The 23,703-nt window shown below is 50.2% G+C and overlaps 1 protein-coding gene across 2 annotated transcripts in view; it reads right to left on the bottom strand.

Moving 5' to 3' along the window:
• ST3GAL2 (ST3 beta-galactoside alpha-2,3-sialyltransferase 2) overlaps positions 1–23,703 on the bottom strand; it is a 339,116-nt gene that overhangs the window by 301,870 nt on the left and 13,543 nt on the right. The window contains exon 2 of one of the 2 annotated variants that reach the window (XM_069655018.1): positions 20,561–20,916. The exons of the other annotated variant lie outside the window; for it this stretch is intronic. The gene's annotated coding sequence lies outside the window, so the exon portion shown is untranslated. The remainder of the gene's footprint in view (positions 1–20,560; positions 20,917–23,703) is intronic. 2 annotated transcript variants of the gene reach the window in all.

Genomic DNA, 23,703 nt, shown 5'->3' with positions numbered 1-23,703 from the left:
ATGTCATGCGCCCCCCCCCCCCCAACATTTTCAGCAAAGTTACTCCACGGATTGAAGTTGTCATCCCTAACCGGCAGTAGCTGCGGAGGGCCTTGGATCTGGCGGAGCTGGGGCACACAGGAAAGGTAGCCATTGATGGACAGCACCCCTTGCCCTTCGCCGGCTGCCCTGGAGGGCAGGGGCATAAACTGTGTTCCAGGTCACGTGGTAAGTGAAGCAGCTAGTGCAGAGCATGGAGGCAGTGGGAGGGGATGCGCGCCGGAGAGGGGCGCTGCAGCAGTTGCACTTACTAACGCAAATAAAGTGGCCGAGAAGGCCCTCTAGCCGAGCCGATGCTTTTCTGCAAAAAGGGAAACATTCCCAAAAAAACCTACTGCAGATCCCGCACTTACCGCGTTCCGCGTGTGCCTCAGTTTGGGAGCGCTTGCTCGGCCTCTGAAGGCGAGAGGCAAAACAAATAACTTTTGTATGCCCACTCGGTGCCCTCATGCCAACATTCCAGGTTACCTCCTGCCCACGCCATTGCCAACCCAAACGGTGCGCTCTGCATCTTCAGTTCCTGGGCTATTCTAGCTAGTCCGAGCCAAACACTACAACCCTGTTGGACACAAATCATAGTTCCCGGCAGCAGACATGGGATTAAAGGAGATCAAGAGGTGTGTAGGGTGGCAAACATAGGTCTGACCCCAAATTGATTGCCAGGACCAGGGGTGTTAGGTCTGGAAATGATCAGTGGCTAAGCTAATGTCGGGACTGTCGGGACAGGGGGCGAGCCAGCCTTTTGGTTGTAGCCCCTAAGCTTCTATCCGGGGTTACAACCAAAAGACCCGGGCCTAAAGCCCTCTCAGCCCCCACTAGCAACGCCTCTGGCCAGGACATCAGCCTCTAGTTTAAGTTTGGAGGACTCGCTGTTCAGCCCTTCTGGAGGAGAACGCTCGTTGAACGCATTGGTTACAGAGTTCCAGCACTTGGGAGCATTAAATGGGGTGCTAGGCCATGCTCGCATGTGCCCCATCATGGCAAGGGGCAGTAGGTAAAAAACACAAGTCAAGAAATAAAAAAAGAATAGGACACACTGTATGTGCCATTTTTATGTTGAAAGCCTACACAAATCACCAGCTTGATACCCAAACCTAGGTCTTCAACCCGTTCTGCGTGCTATGTAATAACCCAATACAATCTTTAGAACATTTACTGGGGGAAAGAACGGCAGCCCTGCTCCAAAAACAGCAACACTTCCAGCTTGCTATGAGCTGCGTTTTTTTTTTAAAAAAAACGTTTCTTTGCTGCTCACGCTCCTTGCATTTTCTGATTTCCACAAGGTCTAGATTTAGCCTCCAATCTGGTGAAGGCCACAGCCTAGCCAAGAGAAGCTGGGATGTTAAAAAATAAATAAAATGCTTTTGGAGGTTCGGCGTCCGATAAGGTTGAGTTCTTCAAGGTGTTCCAGTAAAAGACTCTTAATGTATTCAATGCACGGAATCCTCGCGGCTTCAAAATAGTTGCAGCGCTGTGAACGAGTTTCTCCTCCGCTGCGATCACGAGCAGCATGTTCCACATAAGGCGACCACATTTTCCAAACCAAAAACCTGACGGAGAAAACTTTTTTTCCCCAGTCTCCTTCGATTTATAAGCACTCTGCGCCACCTTCACTGAAGTCCTGTTAAAAACCAGTATTAGCAAAGCCAATATTTGGCTTGTGTACAAGTATTGGGCATTTGCCAGGCACCGATTTTGCACATGCTACCATCAATGGGCAGTTACTACCACTACGGCTGTGTCTGGCAAGTGCCTTTGCCATGCCTACACAAAACTCAAACTGTTGGCATTGCCAATGCTAGCTTTTAGCAGGAGCCATCTTACAGGTGTGCCATCTCATGCCACCAACCTAGGACTCTGCGCTAGGCCTCAGATTCTCACAATCCACTCCCCATCACTAGAATGCGATGGTTCCGCTCTACTGATTGCCATTTCTATGACATGTCCCGCCATTTCTTGCTCACCCTACCTTTTACCATCTTTCTGTTGCGTTGTGGGTATTCCCAGAGGACGGACCCCATTCCCTGTGCGTCTTTAACAGCCATCTATATCATTTTATCAACTCAGATTTTCTTCCCATTTCTCTACGACAACTGGGCCCATTTCTTAAGAAACGGCCCAACCATATATTCTCTGAAGACTATTTCAATGATCAAGACGCTGTGGGCAGCTTCTGGCTCCCCGCATGACACATGCAGGAAACGTCTCGGGACAGCGACTGCCCTACAGGAAGTGATGCGTGAGAGACCATCTGCTGCGGTCATTATTCACCTTCTGGAAGGACAGGCGCGTTCTGCAGCATGCGCTCCCTGCCCCAGTAGTGATAGCATAGCCAGGTGCATCTTATGGCCAGCTTTAGGCCCGGGCGACCTGGCCACCACATTAGCCCCTGGCCATGCCAGCTTGGTCAGGGGGAAGGGGAGGGGGAAATGGCTCCCCTGAGCTAGCGTGGTGGGTGAAGGCATCCTATGAATGGAAATGCCCCCCCCGCTCTCACCAGCTCCAGCACACGAGCAGGGTGCATTTCCTTTCAATAGGGCGCTGATGCTAAAGCAGCACGGGGGTAGGCTGCCTCATGCTGGTCTAGCACCAGCGCCCTATTGAAGTGATTAACTCCTGGCTCCAGCACGGGCGCTGCCAGAGCCAAGGGCGGCCCTGGTGCTTCTATAAGAAACACTTTGATATGGCCAGTCCCTTTAGGCATCATCCGTGGACCTACTGGCCAGCCATAATCACCACAACTTCCACCAGCCTCACTCCAGTGGTGTGAGACAAAGAATGCCCATTGCTGCACCCTCGAGACCACATTTCTATGAATGCACTGTGCCTCACACAGGACAGATGCACCCAGAGGACTGCATAACCCAGAAAGCACTTGGATCCCACCCTCCACCCCAGTCTAGCAGACTACATTCCACAGAAGGTCCTTGGTCAGCGCTAAAGTGTTCGCCTCCATCAGGAGGACGTGAAAATGACATCTGAAAGTTCCCAGTAGCTGTTGCAGAGGTTTTCTCCTAATGTTTCCCCAATCAATCGAAAATACCCTCCACAAGGTACTCTCCAAGATCTCCAACGTTCCATCCAAGTAATGAGGTACAGTTTGTCATTTTGTTGTGGTGTAATTCACAGATTAACTAAACAGTGCCCAAAATGATCTTGCCGAAAAAAACACAACCCACCCTCGTAAATTACAATAAATCATTGGGCCAATTTATGTTAAGGATTGCTTCAAATGTTCCACTCCCCGCCCCCCGCTCCCCCAGTGTCTCTTCCGGAAGTAGTTTGAGACCTCCCCCCCTGACGGACGTCCCTTTCCATTCTCGCCAATGTTCTCACCAAATCCTTCTATTCGCTGCAAATCTTCCAGGTGCGGCGCTATATGGACATTCAGTTCACTGTGGAATCGGGTCCAGGGTGGCAACAAACTCCGGCTGGAGCTCTGCACGGAGGCTGTGTGCAGGGGAGGGTGTAGCTGATAAGGAGGGGTCCCAGGGAAAAGGAGGCCGCTGTGAGTAGTATTCCGGGCAGGCAATGAAAAAACAAATGCAAGAGGAAGACATGGGAGTCAAGGAACACAGTTATGTCGATTAACCCCCACCCTCCCCCAAAACGAGACGTTGTACAATGTGCACTGCCTAGTGCTGTATCGGGGACCAACCACAACAGTACACGTCCTTTAGTGATCCTTGCAAATGGTACAGATTTTTACTTCGAGGTTTTACACATTTCCTGGACGTTCCCTGCAAATCCCCAAGAGGCGACCCGCAGCTCTCCCTGGAGTGCTTTCTAAATCTTCCCCAGTAATCCCTTCCGCGCCACGAGAATCCACACTGCGCATGCCCAGCCCTGCTGCTCCATGCTCGGCTCTCAAGCGAGCATCATTGTTGGAGGCTCCGGGTTGCGTCATGTGCCCGATAGCAAACATGGACAGATGCGAGAAGGCGGGAAAGTTTCAGATCCAATTCCGTGGACCAATAGAGTGCATTATGGGAGACCGTTCACACCTTCAAGTAGTCAACAGCAGAGCCTCAAAAGGGTTAAAATAAACACGCACTCTTGTTCCAGGCCTTGAAGTAGAGCAGCACACTGTTTGGGGGATATGGCACCGAAAGTAAAGGTTCTAGTCAAGGTATTGTAGCAGAGCAGTATTGTGGTTTGAGGAGAGGGTAGGGCATCTATGGTGGGCAAGTCAAGCGACTTCAGATCAGTCATGAAGCCTTCTTGGGAAAAAAGGACCTAAAAAAAATAAAAAAATCCACTCTCCTGCGACACATACTTAGGTTAGAATCCACCCTGCCTCACTCACCTTACAGCGTTTTGAAGACATGACAAAGAGAGTAAGCCGCTACAAAAATAGCAAGCGACATAATTCAGATTTGTCACATAACTACACGTCCCAGTGAGGGTGGTGAACTTCAGTTGAAACTGAGCATTTCAGTATCTGCCCCACACGTAAACCCACCCAGCCAGTCTCGGATTGGAAGGTTGCAGAAGAGTAAACTCATTCAAGGAATAAAAGGAGGGGGCACCAGGGGGGGGGGGCGAGGCACGACTGGCTTCTCCCTCCAGCTTTCATTCCCATTGGGGAACCAGCGAATAGAAAAATACACAAAAACACGTGTTTTGCAACCCAGAATCTTTTATTCCTGGTTTCCTCACCCTCCTAATACAGCAGCTCTCGCCGACTTCAGCAATCCGTAAACTTCACACGTACACTCCGTGCTACCTGCCCACGGTAGCCACACTGCTTGCTTCACACGTACACTCCGTGCTACCTGCCCACGGTAGCCACACTGCTTGCTTCACACGTACACTCCGTGCTACCTGCCCACGGTAGCCACACTGCTTGCTTCACACGTACACTCCGTGCTACCTGCTTGCTTCACACGTACACTCCGTGCTACCTGCCCACGGTAGCCACACTGCTTGCTTCACACGTACACTCCGTGCTACCTGCCCACGGTAGCCACACTGCTTGCTTCACACGTACACTGCGTGCTACCTGCCCACGGTAGCCACACTGCTTGCTTCACACGTACACTCCGTGCTACCTGCCCACGGTAGCCACACTGCTTGCTTCACACGTACACTCCGTGCTACCTGCCCACAGTAGCCACACTGCTTGCTTCACACGTACACTCCGTGCTACCTGCCCACGGTAGCCACACTGCTTGCTTCACACGTACACTCCGTGCTACCTGCCCACGGTAGCCACACTGCTTGCTTCACACGTACACTGCGATAGCACTTGAGCCGAGTCCCTAAAACCCAAGAGCATGAACAAGGTTTCCGGAAAGATCATCAAATAAAGCAGAGCACAGGTGGGAGAGAAGTGACAAAAGTACTAGCCTCCTGCCTCAACACAGTCCATGCCCCAAATGTACAGTGTTTTGCCAAAGTCCTGCCTCATCCACAAGGCCTTTCCCTAGCCTTGCTGTGCAGGCGTTTACTGTGTTCCCACAGCTGTTCTACCTGTGGCTCGTGGACCTTTATTGCCAATACAGGTCAACGCTTCCAGGTAACTAGGGGTGCACCCAATTGTACATTTAGGTATTCGGTCGAATAGCTGACAAGTATTCAGCCAGAGCCGAATAGTTGCCTTATTTTATATAAATAAAGTTATGTAGACAATAAACACATATGGATCCGGATTCTTTATTGCTTTGCTTTTCTTTGTCTGTAGAATAGGTTTGTATACACCGTGAAAAGAATACATCATCCCAAAATAAACTATTCTATAACAGCAGTTTGTATTTGTGTGCATTCATAGGTGTCGCTTGTTGGTCAGGGCCACTTAATAAGACTAGCCCAAATGTATAGTATGTATGTATGTACGTATGCAATCACTTGGAGGGGAGACTGGGATGTGTCTATTTGCACTTGCAAATGGTCCTTTTGGGCCTGCCCGTCTTCAGCCTTCTGACTCCAGCAAGGCACTGAAACACAAAAGGAGTGATGACATTAGCACCCTGCTGAAGTGCTACTGAATGCAAACCTTTGGCCTGCTGAAGCCATGCTTTCTACCTCGGGCACTGAGTGGGGATGAGACATGTGAAAAATGTCTTTTCATTCATAGATAGTATTTTTCTTTTTCGCGTGGGGTATGGTTGTAGTTTTTGGGGCATGATAAAAAACAACAAATATATCGGGAATGCAGAGTCCTCCTTGGTTCTCGGCTGAGCCTGCAGTGAAGGGACAGAGCTGATTTTCAGATCTAGGTTATTTTACTTATTTGTTTCACTTGTAACTTTTGTCAAAAGTTTCTAAATTGTAAAAGTTGATCTCCTTGTCTTTATCATACAAATAGCCCCCTTAACTCCAATAGAAGAGAGCCACGTTCTTTAGTAACAGCTGTCACTTTTACTCAATGGAAAGGGACTCATTCTGGTGACATGAGAAAGTTGGTAGGCAGGAATTGTAACCCTTCTTCCGCAGGCATACTTCCCACTGAGGCGTCGAACTTGCTTTATAATTTTACCCTGCAGGCTGAATACAGTTCTTTGCTTCAGGCACACTACCTCCTGAGCTATTTTACGGAGGGCCTGGAACTTACTGGGATCTCTGCAACAGCTATATTAGTAAAGTGAATTATATGATTGGAACCTGTAACTTTCATTTCTCACAGGTCATCAGCAAATCAATAAGCGTCTAAAGAACATAGTATTTTGAAGCGACTTCATGAACTGTTCCAGCGCAATGGTTTTCCAACAGCAAAATACAGGGGATACCAGAAATAAATGACAAATATTGCGCCTTTTGTTTCAGCTCACCCCTCCCCAGCAAACCACTAGACGAGTCTGTCCAGCACATGAAGGGCAGGGACTTTCTGTGCACTTACACACCTCTGCTCTGCCTGTACTGAGGGGTCTTGAGGAGGAGCAAAGCATCGAATGCATTGCTTCTAGGGAATGGAGTGTTCAGGGGGTCCATGCAGTTGTGGGGTCTAGAGTTAAGCAAGCGCTGGACATAAGCAACACAAAGAAAACGCAAGAATCCGCCCCGGCGGGTGTTTATGGGTAGAAACCAACACAGCAGGTGTTTATGGGTAACAGCTCGTCGTCCACAAGCGCCAAAGGTACCACTGGTGGCCAAAACAAAAAAATACCCCAGACGGCGCTTGGTTGGCTATGCCACAGTTTAATGGCACACACACACACACCCCCGCCCCCCCCCCGCCCCCAAGCCCACTCCTCCACCAATAGGAGTCACAAGGTTATGGGGCCCAACTCCATCAGCAGTGCTGGAATTGGGAATTAACTGTGGGATCTCACCAGTGACGGAGGAAGCAGGATTTTCTCAGCCCCCTCCAACCTTATAAACGTTTCTATTTCAGTATATTAATGATATGATACGTTATTTATAACGCGCTTAATACCCAGAGTTTTCCAAGTGCAGACCGGGGACCGGACCTGTGTTGCTCCTGTCGTCTTGCTTCCAAGGCGAGCACGTTGCCCCCGAGCTATCCTCCAGAGTCGTTAACATTATAACAACTGGAAACTAACCCACGAAAGGGGGAGCATTTCCTAAAATGTTGCAAATTATTTAAAAATGAAAATAAAAAAGGCGCATCTCTTTTACATTTACAATCTGTTCCTAAATATTTTCTGCCGAGTACGATGTTAAGATGCCTATTCTCAAGCTTTCAATCAGACCTTCCCGTGGTCTAGTGGGCAAGTCGCTTGCCTTTGGCCCAGAGGACCCGAGCTGGAGTCCCGGATTCGGCAACAAAACCAAAACATTTTCTTTAAAGGGCGCAAATAGATTCTGCTGAGTCCGAGATCAGGGGGATACATTTGTTTTGCCGGGTCCTGGGAGATCCGGTCCGATGAGCGGCGCTGTCACTCAGCATCAAGGCTCAGTCCTCTGATGAGACCTCAGTCCTGCGGGGGAGAGTGAGCGGCGCTGTCACTCAGCATCGAGGCTCAGTCCTCTGAATGACGAGACCTCAGTCCTGCGGGAGAGAGTGAGCGGCGCTGTCCCTCAGCATCGAGGCTCAGTCCTCTGAATGACGAGACCTCAGTCCTGCGGGAGAGAGTGAGCGTCGCTGTCCCTCAGCATCGAGGCTGTCCTCTGAATGATGAGACCTCAGTCCTGCGGGAGAGAGTGAGCGGCGCTGTCCCTCAGAATCGAGGCTCAGTCCTGCGGGAGAGAGTGAGCGGCGCTGTCCCTCAGCATCGAGGCTCAGTCCTCTGAATGATGAGACCTCAGTCCTGCGGGAGAGAGTGAGCGGCGCTGTCCCTCAGCATCGAGGCTCAGTCCTCGGAGAGAGTGAGCGGCGCTGTCCCTCAGCATCGAGGCTCAGTCCTGCGGGAGAGAGTGAGCGGCGCTGTCCCTCAGCATCGAGGCTCAGTCCTCTGAATGATGAGACCTCAGTCCTGCGGGAGAGAGTGAGCGGCGCTGTCCCTCAGCATCGAGGCTCAGTCCTGCGGGAGAGAGTGAGCGGCGCTGTCCCTCAGCATCGAGGCCCAGTCCTGCGGGAGAGAGTGAGCGGCGCTGTCCCTCAGCATCGAGGCTCAGTCCTGCGGGAGAGAGTGAGCGGCGCTGTCCCTCAGCATCGAGGCTCAGTCCTGCGGGAGAGAGTGAGCGGCGCTGTCCCTCAGCATCGAGGCTGGCAGCTCTGTGAAGGCAGCCTGGAAGCGTCTCCAGGGAGGGTGTGCAGCCCAGTACACCTGCTCTTGTGGGGACGAAGCAAGAGCACATGCGGGGCATGTAATCCTGGGGGCACGAACTACAGAGGATGCCCCTGCCATACCTAGCACTGCGGGGTGTCCGTTCCGAGTGAGGCCAGCTCTATCCAGGACAGAGCAATGCAGGGGGAGGCAGTGCCCTCTATGGCGAGTCGGGGAGTGCATTTCGGTTTCACGGGGCGTCCTCTGTAGTGGAGAAGGTGCCCTGCACTCTGTGCTAGTCCCTCCGCCCGGGTTTAATGAGCCAACTCTGCACATGTTATATGCACATTTATAGGGCATGTACACTGTATGTTGCCGAGTGCACGAAGCTCTTCGGCGTCAAACAGCTACACATGCATGCATGCAGGAGAAGCCCCGGCATTTCGCAGGGTGCCGTACTGGGAGGCGTGCTGGCAGGCCTGCTAGGGAGGGACACCAGAAAAGGGAGGTGGACCACCCCAGCGCCGGCCAGCATGCGACATCACCGCTAGGCACCACTGCCCAGTGCTCAAGTGGGAGCTACAGGGTACCGGCGGGTTTAAAGGAGGGGGGCAAAATGTGCCCGGCCCAAGACCAGTCAGCTGCAAAGGCAAGATTAGTTTGTATTCCCGCCGACCCACCCTATTAGAGATGGGGTTTTTGCCAGTGTGTTGCGGCACATGGCCTTGAATTGAGATAGGGGCTCAACCATTACGGTCACTGACTGGAAGGGAGAATTTTTTGCAGATTTAGGTTATGGTTTTAGGATCCGCGTGGAACATTGAGGTGTCAGGCCGGGGGCTCCTGGTGGTTCTCACCGGACCAGGGAAGCGGGTCTAGTTGGTTTAGGTGGGTCACATTTCCCACAGGCCCAACTCGGAGCATTGGGGGAGAAAATGGCACCGCCACTCGCCCACGCTCTGGTATGGCACGTAGATGTACACATTTCTGGTGCTGCAATTCATGTATGGCTTTGCCGCAGTTGGTGATTAAGTAAATAAATACATGCAGCCATTTTGCCTTCCAAAAGAATATTTGTGTCTGGTTGTTTCTGTGGTCCCTCACCGGCCTTGCCGCATACACAAGGCGCAGGGGCACAGAACGCACCACCACCCTGGACACATAGGCAGAGGTGGAAGGAGAAAAAAAAAAATAATAAAAAAAAAAAAAACTAGTACTGAAAGAAAAGAAATTTAAAAAAATTAAAATAAAGAAAGGGCAGGGGCATGAGGGGGCCATGTGGCGCTTGACCTTTGGTTTTCAAATTACAATGGCGCTGGGTAATTTGCGGCTAGACTAGACATTTCTTGGAATAATATGGCTCTAGATTTGTTCCAACAAAAATCAAAACCTTATATTTACGAATAAAAATCTTTGATCCAAGCGTCCCCGCAAATTAAACAAGGTATTATTTGACACATTTTTCTTCAGAGCACGTTTATCAGTGCTGACCATCATTTACACCAAGACACACAATTCCAGAAAGAGCGTAAACCGACTGGGATTGCCATTACGTTTGAACTGCACAGGGCTCCAAGCAGTGTCAGTAAGTGCCAGTCTCCTACAGGAACAACTGGCAACCTCTTCAGGTTCATTTAAGAGGACTGCATCCTTTTCAGGAATGGAGTAAACTAGAAATGCAATGCTCGAAGGCTAGCCCCCACCTTACACTGCAATCACCTGGCTGCATTCTCTCCAATACAATCATTGGCAAAGAACCATTTTGGCTTTTGTGTAGGCACGGGATGGGCATTCTCCAGGCACCGCCATAATGATTGCTTGGCCAAAAGATGGCAACAGCTGGAAGTTGGTGCGATTATCCAGGCGTATGGCCTAGCATGACCTACACACAACCCGAAATAGTGGACTTTTGTCAGTGCTGGTTCAGAACTGCACCTCAGTGCTCTAGACTATAACCCCCCTGTGCTCTTTGGGTGCTCTGGGGAGTCACTCTCTTCTGGTCCTTGGTTCCCCTGCGAGTTGCTCCTCTTTTGGGCTTTGGCTCCCCAGTTAGTCACCGGCATAAACACCCGGAAGCAAAACGCTGCAATGCTGTGTGTGCGCCGTGTGTGCACTTGCTGCCTAAAGTGTACTGTTGCGTGGTGGGCCCATGTAATCAAATACACCGAGAATGCTATGGTCACAGTAACCACTTCACTAATCACTCTACGTTCAACCCTAACTGACAATACCTCGCGGCACTCCACCCGCGCGCCGGAAAAACACAGTTTACCCAATGGAGCCTACGTCACCCGATGGCACCTGTCTGCACTCAAGTCGCCTAAACAGCAAACTAACACACCCACAAGAGTGGTCCAAGTGGACAGGAGCGCTGCTCCTACTTTATTATGCATCACTGTTCCCAAACTTATCTGCAAAAGAAACCGTTCCGGAATGCTTTGGTTTTAAAATAAAAGTGTAGCAAGAAGTTGAAACTTGCACTTCAGTGCACGGAACATTCCCTAAACAGCAGGTGTGTCCGTTTGGTGGTTTGGATTGCACATGGAAAGGGCGTGGTGATGGGGGTGTGTGGGGAGCGGGGAAGGGGCAGCTAGCAGGGAACACACTCCTTAAGCAGCTCTTTGAGAGACTCGCATACAATCACACAAACCAGTATCAGTGCAACATGGAGCGCACATTAACCGCCGATCCCGACGACTCACAAAACATCTCAATCTTACACTGCACACAAGCCCTATACTTACAGATCTGCACACATCAATGATGCAACAAACCAGTCATGCCCTCACCCCCCCCCCCCCTGCTACCTCAGTAGCCCCCTGCAGAGGCATTGCTAGGGGAGGGGGGGGGGGGGCTAAAGGGGCTATAGCCCAGGGTCTTTTGGTTGTAGCCCCAGATAGAAGCTCAGGGGTTACAACGAGTCCCCAACATTAGCTTAGCCCTGGATCTTTTCCAAAACTAGCAACACCCCTGGCCCCCTGCCTCATCTCTTGCACATCCTGAACCTCCTGTAAAAAGGGCTGATGGTGTGCAACAAAGATGCAATAACAGGGGATAGCAAAGACTTGTCCCCATTCCCTTGTGGGGCAGTATGCTGGATAGCCCAAGCAACTGGGGCGACTGGCAGCAACAAGGGAGAACATTTCATGCTGGCTCTGCCGCAGTCAGTCCGCTCTGCTAGAGCCTCCGGTGTACTGGCTGGCCGGCAAGACTACATATCCGGCAAATCAAGTGATATGGGCAAGTGAAACAGTAATGCAGTTCTAGTGGACATCCTCGGGAGCCGCTAACATAGGAGCACAGCACGTCACTGAACTCGTTAAACACACCCCATTGTAACGGGGTGAACTGAAACACTTAGAAGTATTGCCATTTTTGCAGTTACGTCATAGCGAGATTACATAGTTTGCCCAGGATCACACATTGGTTTCAAACCCCTGATTCACCGTTTAGCCACTCTGCAATTTAGGCACTTGACCACATACCCTTCAAGCTACACTTGCTTCAAACACTTTGCTAAAGCCTGCAATAATACCGTCTTATAGAGTTTGCTTGCAGAATACACACATTGCATAGGCAAGCAACAGGACCAACATGGGTTCTAGCCACGCGTTAAGTCAACATAATGATATTGTAGCTTAATTTTCCACATCCTGAATGAAACACGAAAACTCTCAAAATGCAAAATGAGGCAAGCCTGACGAATCCATGTACCCACTGTACTTTCAGAGCTTTAAGACACAATAAAATAAGTAGTGTCAAACTCGGTCAGACATGAAGAGTCTTGATCACAAACTTCCAGAACGTGGCATGCTTTTACGATTCTTTGACAAGCCACACAAGAGCACACCATTTGTGTGCATGTCAACCTAGCAGACGGCATACATATAAACAACACACTTTGAAAGGGTGCTTTGTGGAGTTGCTGGCTTTACCCGTCGCAGATGTGCAAGGTGGGCGGCGCAGTGGAATGGATCCATTCTGCGTGAAAGGGCTCCGCTGCCGAGAACTGCGCATTACCTGCAACTGTCCCGCATTCTCTGCATAAATACCACGTGGCCTGATCCAGAGGCTGCCACACCCGCACGCTCGAGACATGGCGAAGGAAGGAAGCGCCCGGATCTGAGCAGGCGGCTGCCCACACGAGCGACATCTGCCCACGTGACCTAGGGCACACTTTAATCTCCCCCCCCCTCCTGTGCGGTGCATATATTGGAATACAGACAAATAACTTGGTTAATTGCCGCCGATTATCACGGGACGGCCAGCGTGCAACCGTAAATGCCCCCGCAGTATCGCCTCGAGGTCTTTTACACCGGCCCCTTGGTGACAAAGTGACATGAAGTCCTAAGGGACATTTTCCTGGGGGCGGGAGGGGGGCAGTGCAGTGTGCCCCCCATATGTGCCTGTACCCATGTACTTTTCCTTGATGGCTCTTATACCATGTGCCCCCCCGCCCCCACTCCTGATCACACATGATCCGCTCCTCCTTGCAATGTAGCAGTGGTCAATGAATACTTTACTGCATCAGACCATAACAGGCGCGACCTCCTGCATTTGCTATGGGTCTTGTGATGGGTAATGGCTCCAATTGCCCATTTAGCAGCGCCTTGAAGTATTCGGAGCCCTGCGCCCAGACACACGGGGCCCCGGAACATCATCACACACCCTCTAGAGCGCACTGCCCCCAAATTCCAAGCATTGCTCTTACTGGCCATTTATTATGGGGGGGTGAACAGAGTTTGCCGATCCGTGCCAAGTGCGCTGGGGCGGGGGGGTCTTTACACTGCATTTTGGGTTGCGGGTGTCCTTGTGTTGCACAGCCTTCCCTTTGGCTCCTTCGACATGCAAGAGTCACATGTGTAAAGTCCATGCAGTGCTCTTGTGCTGCGAGCAGCGGGTAGCTGGAGAATGGCGGGATGCTCTCGCAGTGGCATGGACACCCTTTCAGGTAGCTGGGGACCTGCTGGGAGAGCTACAGGAGATGCCCCCCCCACCCCCTCCCCCTCCCGTTCCGGGTCTTTCTCCTGCTGTACGTGCTGGCCTGTGGCTGGGGGTCGCTAGTCCCCTTTTTACGGCGTTCCATTTCATAGGCCATAGGTTTTCTCACTTCTAGAATTCGGCCGCGTTCCGCTGCTTCACTTTGCCCAGGCTCCCCTGCGACTCCGTGGGCGCTATAGGTCTATTATTTTTTATTGTGTAGCGAGGAGCTGTCGCCTCGCTGGACGATTGCATTTATAGCAGAGGAAAGGGCGCTGCATATCGCTGCTTAAGCAGGTATGACCCCCCCCCCCCCCGCACCTCACGCCAATGCTCTCCCGCACGGCCCTCGCATTACAGCGCACACGAGGCCGCGCATATAAGGCTCTTGGGAGGGCCGGTGGGCGTTATACATGCATCTTCCCTCGTCTCTGGCAGTCGGCTGGCGGTTGGCAGGCCTCCACGCTTCAGGGACATGTCTGTGCGCATCCATGCGCCAATTCTAGTCCCACCCTCCCAGCGCCATCAATGGAACAGGTTACGAAGTTTCCAGCTTTCTGAGGGCTTTCCCTCCTGCCCACTGGCAATGCCACGCGCATGCACCCCCCTACCTCTACATACCGCCAACCCCTGCGCCCCACCCTTTGCCAGTCTGTTTACTATCCTCGCTACCACCCTCCCCACCCCCCACCAGCAGCAGCACCAATCGTTTCCCTTTTCCTCAGATCAAGGTTTGGTAACGCCAGGCCACCTCCCAGACAGGCGAGGCCCTGGCTCTGGGCTTCTAGCAGCATTTCCCGATTTCGCCTCCCCATTTTTTTTAACAAACGGCACGAGGACACTATCTTGCCCCACCACCTAATATGTACACAGCATACCCCCAACTTACCATCTAACCATTTCCGGTAAAAAATATAATAAAAAGTGGCTAAAACGAATTGAGCGAAGTTGCCATTCGGCAAAAGGGATGTACACGGGCCCTGCAAGGCCGATGCGGTGGCGATGTGCGCGGCGGAGAAGCTCTGCAACACAACATGCGATTCTGTGCCCGGCAACTAAGGGTGCACCTGGGCACATGAAGCCAGTACGTGGGCACGTGAAGCTGCCCCGGGATGAGGAGGGCAGCGCCAGGGTGCCCGTCACTGGTGGTTAGGAAGCATAGCGGTTGGTGCCAAGCTAGCCAGGAGGCAGCGGCAAAGTATGGCACAATAGCGGGGAGAGGGCAGTGGAAGATGGGCAGACCTCGGCCCCAGGTGACAGGCTAACAAGAAGTTGCTTGCAGAAACTCGTGCTCAGTTGCTTGCTTCTGGAGCTGACTCAGGGAGTGAGCCATCCTGATGTGTCCAGAGGTTGTGCCCACTGTTGCGGACAGCCTTCCCTTGTGTGGTGTGGCAATTAACAGACGTGTATATCTACGGAAACAGGCACGACTAATCCCGAGACATTTAGTTCCATGGGTACACAGTCCTGAAAAGTAGACTGCATGCTCTCTATAATGAGGACGAGGGCATTCTGGGAAGAGTAGTTCGCAGGTCATCTTCATTGAGTGCAGAGAGCACACTCGGTCCATGCAGTGCAATTTTGGCCTCTGTATTGAGCGCATTCCTGTAACAATGCATTTTTGACCAGTTATCAAAAAGGGAGCTTCTGTGCCGAGTGTCCAAGTGCATTCTGGGATGTGCACGCATTTGAGCATTTCAGCACATTCCTGGAATGGGTAGTGAGGTGGCACACAGGGTCAAGAGAGGTAGTATTACCTTTAGATAGGTAGGTCCACCCAAATCATAGGGGTGCCAGGTGCGGATACAACTTTATGGGTCTGGTTGGCAAAGGGCAAAACATCTGGTCCCACCACACACACAGCTGGACTCAAGGAGAAGGTTGGCTACAGGCAGACGAAATGGTGGCTTGGCCCTTAAGGACAGCATCTCGATGCCTGAAAATGGGCTGCACTACCAAGCACAGGTTCCCCTGGAACAGTTACAATGCGCGCGTCAGAGAACACCAATGGGAAGGCCATTCTCCAGGTCCATAGCCAGGGTAGTGTCGCCAGAAGGTGAAACACCACAGGACAAGGATTTCTAAGGGGATTAAAGAGGATGGGCAGATTTTCTGGTCCATTTTAATGGCTACACAGTTATGGGCTTGTTCAGAGATGCAGCAGAAGGAAGTGTGTTTTGGGGCAATACTTGGGAATGCCCATGAATGTCCCTTAAGCAGACAGGGGTATGGTCTCTCATAGAACATTACCTTCTCAGAGCTATTCCCCCATTATTGTGGTAGTACAGGTTCGGGGCAAGCAATTTGAGGGAAGATATTTAGCGTTCTGGTCTGGCAGCATGTAGGCGGCGGCGGGTGACGTTAATGATCAAAGGGCATCATGTAGTGCAGTCTCATGCTGGTTAAAAAGGTTGGTGTAGAATCAGGGGTCTCCAACGTTTACGCAAACAAGAGCTACTAGTTACGGCCATTAGGTGGGAGAATTTGTACCAAGATTATTTTGGGCATTTATCTGCTTTTTATATAAAAACATATGCATTTACCATGATATTAATAACTTCCAAAACATCTTTATATCATGTTTCAGTAGTAGCTGTATAGTAGAAACTGTCGCGCATATCCAAATGCAAGGAACCTATTGGCACATTCAATGTGAAGGCTGACACTGCCCGCTATCCATCAGTGATGGGCAATGCTGCAGGGCATCCCACAAGCGAGGCAGGGTAACTGCTGTTACCATCGGCAGCTGGGAGAGGGGCAGCAGCTGGGAGAGGGGCAGCCCTCCCTCCCCCCGCTACAGAGACACGCAGTCTCTGCAGCACAAAGCCAAGGAAGGGTGAGGTGAGAACAGACACCTCACCCTTCCTCCAAACAGCACCATAAGGAACCAACTGTCAGGCAGGGCCCAGGTTCAAAGACCTGCCCCCCACGAGGGGGCCAGACAACACAGTCTGTTTGTGGACCCTGAACGGGGACCCAAGCAAACAGGAGGTTCACCCCGTTTACTCAGTGTCTTCCAAATCCTTTTTGCTCCTTTACCACAGAACCCTCCCACCCTACAAAAAAGGGAAGAACAACAAAAAAAAGCTGAGGGACACAAGAAGGCGGCATGGGTCAGAGGGGGTAACATCAGGACCTGGTGCCCAAAAGATTGATACCATTAATGTGATATTGTGTATTGCCATAACCATATCTGTACAATAAAATCCTACAGCCTTTTATGGCCAACACTTGACACAAGTTGTGAGCCCATTATTATGGGAGATAGCTTGGGGTTCGGCCAATACTAATGCATGCATATGGGTTCAGCAGTTATCAGTAATCCGAGTTACAGCTTGAAACAGCACCAGCACTCGGATGCTGTCAGATGAGATCAAAGCTTTGATTTCAGGAAGCTCAAGGCGGAAAAAAGGCAGATTTGCAGAGCGAGGCAATCATGTTGACTGACGATGCAAATACCCTCCTTGCCATAGTGATGGCATCTAAATGTACAGCCGACATTGCAGACAAATTCAGGACAGTTTTTGAAATCTTGTACAACAGACTGAGCCACAGGAATCACTGCACCCACCACAATTGCAGGATACATAAATGTACATTTGTTTTTTTTAGAAAGTACTTAACTTTGAAGGATTGCAGCGTTTAGTGCAACTACTTTTTTTTAGGATTGCAGACAGCTTCCTTTGGGAACATTATTTTCACAATGTGTGCGTGATTGCAAAATGTCTTTGAACGTTACTCCTTGTTCCCACTGTAACGTGGGCACAGTAGGTTAAGGGTGCACATTGTCCTTTGCCACTGTGGATGGAAAGGGTACATCTATGGCCTTTGGTTGGGAGGTGCATCTGCATCCAGTAATGCAAATGTGGCGTTGCATGGTGTATGCCCTTCCATCACGTTACGCCACCCATGAACATGAGCTCCGCCGTGCTCATTCTGGTGTGTGATGCAAGGAGTTACCAGGGAGCCTCAGGCGAGCTACCAGCGTCTCACGATCTGTTGGTTGGGGACCCTGGGTCTAGATGATCCTGACCAGAACGTGCACGTTCAGGCTGTGCCGTGTGCCAAAGTGAAAAAGAATCCAGCGGATGCTTTCCCTTTGCAAGATGCATGCATTCCCGGCACCAATGACAGCTGCGAACAAAGAGAGCGACACCTTCTAAAAAGGAGCTGTGGAGGCTTGGTGCCTATTCCTCCCTGGCACAGTACCTATGGCACTAGCACCAAAAGGAAAAATTAACCTATGAGCATTTTAAAACATTCCTCTTTTTTGCAGCGTAAGCGGTTGGAATTCCTTTTTGAAAGATGGGCAGTTGGGTCACAGGGAGGTAAGTCTTAATTATGCTAGGGGGGCAGGTCTCAGCCATCTCATTATTTTCTGGAATGGCAGGTTATCCAACATGGCCTTGCCACTTCTAGATTATAAACAGGAGGGTGGGGGCTGGGGGGGAATATGCAGGGGGTGGCGCCTGGCACCAGGAAGCTGATGGATGCGAGCAAGCTAGATGATTGTGTGCAGTTTAGGCTTTTAAGCGACGCAGAGGTATAAATGCGGCTAAAAAAAAGACAATAGATGGATTGGCAAACAAATTATGCCCGTAGGCTTTGTTGTTTACAACATTCTATTATGCGAAATCACTCACAGTGCTTTTGGGCATCGCATGGTCAGAAAGCATAGCCCCACTTTTCGCCAGACCATCTCCATAATTATACCGCGCTTGGAGACCAGTTTCAAAGCGCGAGACCAGGATTCTAACCTGTGTTGCTATGCGGTGTCTCGCTTCCAAGACAAACGTGTTGTCCCAGAGCCATCTTCCCGGCTTGACTCCATCCCCTCCATAACTTCCCAGAGATCACCCTTCTTTTATCTGGCGACGACTCAACTGGTGGTGAGCTCCGACTACAGGCCCAGGCCCCCTTTAGTGTAGAGCAACCGGGACAACCTGGCCTTCCATAAGGCTTAAACTTTTTCCTTCTTTTCTGGCTGGCTAATCATTCCCCCCCTCCTCTCCCCCCCATATGTGGGCTTCCTCTGCTCGGACCAGTACCGCCTACGGCTCTTCAGGCAACATTTTTCCGCCTTTCTTCCTTCTTTGGCTCTCTGTAACATTAAATACTCGTTATTCCAGGACTTAGTCTCCATTATTAATCGCAACTTTGCCCAATTGTTATGGATGCACCACAGTCAGGTGTGACCACTACCATATCGTTACATGCTCTTCTCATTTTGTTTGGCTGACACAAAAGACACTTGTGGCCAAACTATTTTCTGCCTGCTTTATTTCTAAATGTTCGCCTGAGGCGAACCTCATGGGCACTGGGTGTCCCTTTGGTCCCGACCCCCCCCCCCCCGCCCAACCCATAATGTTGGCGCCGCCCTGGCTGTCCCCACTCACCCCATTGTGTGTCCTTGCCTTTGACGCTCGCAACCAGCTAGGTGTTAGGCACTATCTCCCCTCACCCATTTGCTGCGGTACCAAGTTTCCCACAAGAGACCTTTGCAGGAGAGCGGGGTGGCATGCCCGACTCGCTCTCTGAATGCCATGGCCCGTTTACTCCATGGCCTGTGGCCCTTCCGGCCCAAGGAAAGATGCACTTGGTTGGAGCTGCCTAGAGTTTGGTTTCCTATGGAACATTCAGAGGGACCGAGATGATGGCAGCGTCTAAACTGAATGAGTTTGGGGTGGGGGACTTAAACATTTTCCAAATGCTGCGGGACAGGACAGAGGAAGTTTAAGGGTGTCCATTTAAGACTTTTAGGAATATCCTCGCAAGGGACCCCGCTGCTGCATAAGGACGGTACTCCATTCTCCTTAATATCTCAGGGTTTGGGAGAAAAGACTGGTTGCGTTGGGGACAAGACTGCCAAGGGATATTCCCCCAATGTATTTAGGAGTGGGGCTGCCACTTCTGCATCGGGAGCATGGTCAACACCTGCAGAGGTGAAGATGATAAGAATTGTTCCGAGTTATAGGTTTGCCCTCATTTGCTCCAAGTGGTGAATTAAAGGTGAAGCTAAATGAATGCACGTTATTTTGCATCACCTGCATTCTTTTTGCCAATGTGCTGGAAGCGTTACAGTCATTGCTGCAGAGACAAAGCCACACTCGGGCAGGGAGCCGCGGTGGTGAAGTCCTGCAAGGATTTTAAAAAAAAGCAATCAGTGAAAGCTGCCCCCACCCCAACAACGGGCTCATAGGAGGCACATTCGTGCCGTTTCCGGGTCCGCGCATACCTCCACCCCATTGGCTACCGGCAGCAGTCTTTGGCAGCCAATCGGGTGGAGGATCTGACGGGACACGGAAAGAACACAAACATTCCTGAGATTCCAGGGTCTTCCCTGGAGACCGAGAAATGTTTAAAATGTCCGAGTCTTTGGGAAAAATCCGGAGGTTAGGCAGGTGTGCTTGTGCCCCTGCTTCCACTCACACAGCTCCATGGATATGTTTCACCTAGCAGTACATGCAGTACCACAGGAAGAAACTGCTATTATTACTGCCTGACCAGAAGAAGTAAACATGCATCTTTTAATCTGTATGCATAACTAGGTGCAAAGAAATAATTACTACAAAACATTTCTGTCCCCCCCCCCCCTCCCCCAAGTTAAACCATATTTTTATTTGCTTATAAAAATACTGCCGTTGGAATTGGACTTACATTTGTACTCCTAAAAGCATTTTACTCCCAACTTTTCTTTTTTTTTTTATTTTAAAAAAGGGAGTAAAATACCCCCACTTATCTGGAGAACTGGGTACACCTGCCCGTATTGGGCACAGAGGGGTATATTCACACCACAGTTCGTTTCATAATGACAGCGAGGGGACCTAGTAACCAGGATACCACCTTCGGCAATGGGGGTCACTAAAATGTCTGTCCCACACAATTATTGATACACCATTTAGGGCAGGACGTCAGAGCTCACCGGTACTCACCCCCTTTAGAGGCCTATGGGTATGGCTGTCCTTCAGTGAACGGAACACACATCCTTGGAGGCGTAGTCCTGTAGGGGAATTGATGCTGGGAGTTACTCCTCCAATGTGTAGTGCGCAGTGGGACTGGGAGAGGGGGTTCGCGCCACAGTAAAATGTGCCCTTTTTGCAGTCTCATGCTGGACACCCATGCTCAGTGAGGCAGAGGCAGGGACGTCCTTTAGGGGTCGCCAGAGGTTTCAACTGCGACCTCTGAGGTCTCCCTTGCGAACTTCTTTTTTGTAATGCAAGCTCCTGGGCTGTGGCCAGCACCATGTGGCTCTTAACATCTGGAGTGGCTGGCTTTCTTGTTTAGGCCCCTTAAAAAGAAGAAAAATAAAGAACAGGAGTGCCACAAGTTTAACACGTTCAGCACTGACCCTAAATAAGAAAGAATAGGAATACCACATAATGTGTCTTTCTGCAATTCTATACAATAATTGCTAGACTCATTAAAGGTTTATTTCAGGCACACTTCAGGGGGTGAGTCACTGATTTAGTCTGTTCTTAAACGCCTCAACTCAGCCATTCATCCTTCTGGAGGTCGATAAATGAGTACCAACACAGTTTGGGTGATATTGGGTGTATATTTTTTCTATATAAAGCGCTTAAGCCCAAGTGCTATATAATAACACATCATTATCATTTGGTCATGGACTTCTGCTTGCATTCACATTCATTTGGTAATATGGGCCTATACACACTGACCTTAACGATACATATGGCGATCCATTCTTGTATGAAATGTACATCACATTATAGTGATATTGTAACCATATTTTTTGTAGTGTACAATGCTATATGATGCCATTTCCTGTTTTGTCAACGGGTGAAAAGTCGTGCTTCATCGCTTCTCACAAGATCACTTCTAGGTGGGCTCAAATGACATCACTTCTTGTGATGTCATCAGGGGGGCAAGAGTTGTGTGATGTCACTTCCGCTACCCCTGGCATTTTGGTGAAATGACGTCCCTGGGCAGAGGGTGTCTTTGGCATGCAAGTCCCGTGTGTGGTCGAGGGCATCTCAACTGAGGGAGGCAGAGTAAGGTATGGAGCGGCAGTGCAGCGGTGGGCCTGGAGCTTGCTGTGCCTGCAGTCCCAAGCTGCACCTCACTGACGATGCTCAATGGGGCTGAAACAAGTCTTGAGCGGGAACAGGCTGAACATGGAGATTTCGTATGGATTTGAAACCGTGCATCCAACACACTTCAGGGTTTTAAGAGTCATTTCTAGTACATGCTCAGTGTAGACGAGCGAGGAACAAAGCATTTTAGAGCACAAGTGCTCATCGACAACACCAGCAACGTCACCTAGTGACGTGTGGTCCCAAACATCCACAACGAATTGGACACACACGAAATAGGCCTTTGTTTCTGTGGAATAAAAACGTCTGACTTTTTATATGAACATGGTCTTTATTGCTAATATGAACACATGAAATTTGAAAAATGTAATAACATAGAAATATATAAACAGGCGAGATATCACAGGTGCTTCCAGTCGTTTGGGTCATCTAACCCAAACAAATCCCTCAACATTTGCTTTGTACTACACTTTGCAAGTGGGGTCTTCTCTGGCAACAGGACCAAATAATCCCCAGATTATCTCGAAGAAAAAGGAAAATATATTAAAAACACACCCGAGCGAGGTGCCCACTCCAACATTAGTATAACCCAACCATCTACAAAGCCATAAAGCTAAAAGACAGAGTTGGGCTCCTCTGACAATCACTCAAAGCATCAATAAAACAAGGAAGGCGCTGTCCCTCAAGCCTTCAAAACCATGTATGTTAAAAGGGATCAGATTAAGAAAACTGCAGGCATCCTGCAATGACCCGACGTGCTATTGTCCCTTCCCTTCAAAAGCCTCATATATATATATATATATATATATATATATATATATATATATATATATATATATATATATATATATATATATATTTTTTTTTTTTTTTAATTATACAATAAAACTTTAGGACACAACATCCTGTACGAATCACAGATTGAATGCAAAGCATCCTCTCAAAGAAATGAGGACCACACAAACACTGTTGCAAGCGTATGCAGGTGGGTCTCCTCCCCCAGCGGAGAGGCTGCAGGGTGAGCGTGGCAGGAGGCGGCAGAGAGTCTGGAGATCAGGTCGGCGGTCGCAGCGGCTACCGAAACTGGCCTAGGGCGTGGGTGCATGCCCTCGGCTGATAGACAATAGGTGACATCACAGGGGCCAGAGCATCCGCGCCAAAAGGCAATGGACCAGGGAACAGGAGGGGAACAGAAGCTACCAGCCTCTGTTCCCAATCCAGTTGGACCCTCCAAACGCGGTGGAAGAGACCCTGCCTGCCTTGCCCGCTGACTGGAAAGAAAGCTGCTGCGCTCCTCATTGCGTTTCCAGGGGGTGCACGCATTTGAGCACCCTCCGTTTGTTTGCTCCCCAGTGGGAGTCGTTCCCAAAAAGGAGGGGAAATTCAGAATGATCCACAACCTGTCCTTCCCAAAGGTGGACTCAGTGAATGATGCGATTGAGGACGGCATTTGTTCTGCAAGATGCGCGTGGCTGAACGATGCATTTGCTCAATTGTGGCTCTTGGTGAAGGGGGCATTCCTGACCAAAGCAGACATCGAGTCAACATTTAGGCTGCTCCCGGACGACTACCGTTTGGCCGGTTTTCACATTGGAGGGGAGGGGGGGGGGGGTTTACTACGACAAATGCATGCCAATGGGCTGCTCCATTTCCTGATGTTACTTTGAGGCATAGGGAGGCAAGGGTGGTACATTACCGATACGACTTCCTGCGCACTTGTCTCTACACGGACACTGGAGACTTTCCAGATAATAGCCAAGGAGCTGGACTGGTAACCGTTATCACATTCCTTGGGATCGAGATGGATTCCATACAGCAGACCTGCTGCCTTCTGCTTCGGAAGGTGGCAGAATTCAGGGATTCGGTGCACAAATGCTTGCAAGGTCACCCTGGCGGAATTGCTGTGCCTGGTGGGACAGTGCAACTTTTGTGCTGAGAATTATCCCAATGGGGCACCCATTCTGCCACATTACAGCGGGGGGCCATGTCCGGGCTCTCAGAGAAACACCACCATACTAGACTGT

Source organism: Ambystoma mexicanum, chromosome 1p (genome assembly GCF_040938575.1).
Source record: "Ambystoma mexicanum isolate Mex_15411 chromosome 1p, UKY_AmexF1_1, whole genome shotgun sequence".
Lineage (NCBI taxonomy): Eukaryota > Metazoa > Chordata > Amphibia > Caudata > Ambystomatidae > Ambystoma > Ambystoma mexicanum.
Note: the sequence above shows the minus strand (reverse complement) of the source record. Positions and strands in the feature narration are given on the sequence as shown.